Here is a 1,991-nt window from a genome sequence, read left to right on the forward strand (position 1 = left end):
GGAGGCACCGCCCACCCACCGCCGGGCTTGGTCGTGCGGCCCCGGAGGCCGCCGCTGCCCGTCTGCTTGTCGGTCTGTCCGTCTGCTTCTCTGTCCGCCTGCCTCCCTGCCTGTCTGTCTTTCTGCCTGCCTGTCCGTCAGTCTCTCTGTCCGTCCGTCCGCCTGTCTGGTGCCGGCTTGCTCACTCAGCACAGCGCTGCAGGTCTTCTTAGCAGTTAGGACTGAACCCACGTGGGGGGGCTGCTCTTAGAGGGGACCCCACAGCCCCCCCGCACCCGGCGGCGGCGGGGCCCCTCCGGGCTGTGGCCGTGGCTTTGGTCAGATGAGGACCTCTCCTTCCCAGCAAGGCCAAAAGCGCAGCCGCGCTGGTGCCCCGGCCCGGCTCGGGCGTCTCTGATCCTCGTCCTGAATTGCGCCCAGCTTGTAAACTGAGTAACACCGTTGTTGTGGGAAATGGATATTTTCTCTGTCTTGTTTCACATGTAGAGGAAGCTCAGTGAAAGAGCAGTCGGGGCTCGCCCCGTTCCCGCTGACAGCTGCTGCGGTGCTGTTCTGGTGGGCTCTGCTTTGTGACTCAGCCCTTTGGTCTGGCCAGTGACACTTCTGCTCCTCTCTGACAATTTCTGTTACTCTTGTCCCTTAAGTCACCTTTTCTAGTTGCCACATGCTAGCTTTCCCTTCTCACCCATGTCTTGTCTGTGGACAAGAATCTATTCATCATGACTTGAATGATGCTATTAACCCTTCCTGGTCGAGAGTGTGTCAGGATTTCTCTTGAGAGGTAGAACCAATAAAGTCTAGAGATGAATTAAAAAAAATGTATGGCTTATGCTATCATAAAGGCTGAGAAATGCCGAGATCTGCCCTCTTCAAGCGGAGGAGCAGCAAGTTGGTGACACAACTCAGCCCCAGGCCAGAAGCCTGGGGTCCAGGAAGCAGGGAAGGGAAGGTGCTCATCGTTGAGTTCTGGCCTGTGAGGGTCAGAGAAGCAGGTGTTCCCGGATCTGGAGGGCGAAGGTCAGAGAAGCAGGTGTTGGGTTTCTGGAGGGCAGGAGGGATGGGTCCCAGCTGGAGGGGGTGTGTTTGCCCTCCCTCTCGGGATGTGTGGGAGTCCCAGTTCTGGAAAGTGGACCCTGGATCGAGCTTCCGGGTGAGGAGGCAGGCCGGCCGCCAGGAAAAGCCCTGCCACCCCTCTCCTGAGCAGTCCTGGGAGACGCCCCGGAAGGCTCCTCCCGAGTGTCAGGTCGCTGGAGGAAGTAGGCAGCCAGGAAAATGTCAGGCTGCAAGGGGAAAGTAGGCTGCTTCCGAGAAAGACCACATCCCACCAAAACACCATCTGAGTCAGCCATTGTTCCAGGGCACTGGCCTAAGACAGCTCCGACTGGCCACACAAGCTAAGAGCCCCAACTCCCCGCTCGCTACAAGTGCTGCTTTTACCTCGCCTGTAAAAGCTCTGCTGCAGCTACACTCAGGGCGACCTCTCTGATCCTGACCAGGGAGCTCGCCTGGGAGCGAGCCCCAATAAACTTCCCTGTCAACCTTTTTATTTCTCTCCGCGTGGTCCTTTTCCTGCCTAAAACGTTATATTCACCACTTCCCAGGGCCGCTCCTCCTGGGGGTTGTCAGCGGTCTGTTTACAGTGAGGATTTCTTCCTAGGAGTAGAAAACCTTCAGGCCCAGTTCAGGCCTAGCAGAGGTGCGGGTGCGTGGAGCCTTGGTGTCTCGCCAGACCTCTCCACAACGAACTCTCAGAGGATGGCGGCCTGGGACTCACGCAGATCCCTCCCAGAACCTGCCAGGCTGCCACCCTCATCTCCCTAAGGACAGCCCATTGTCATTCCTACGAACCACTTCCATACGCTTTCAACCCCAGAAAATTGAACTTTTGTCGTTATTGGTTGTAGGGCTTGGCGCTGTCCCTGGCCATTTTTGCTCAAGGTTAGCGCTCTACCACTTTGAGCTACAGATCCACTTCTGGTTTTCAAGGGGTT

This window comes from Dipodomys ordii, unplaced genomic scaffold, assembly GCF_000151885.1.
Source record: "Dipodomys ordii isolate 6190 unplaced genomic scaffold, Dord_2.0 Scaffold10, whole genome shotgun sequence".
Classification (NCBI taxonomy): Eukaryota; Metazoa; Chordata; class Mammalia; order Rodentia; family Heteromyidae; genus Dipodomys; species Dipodomys ordii.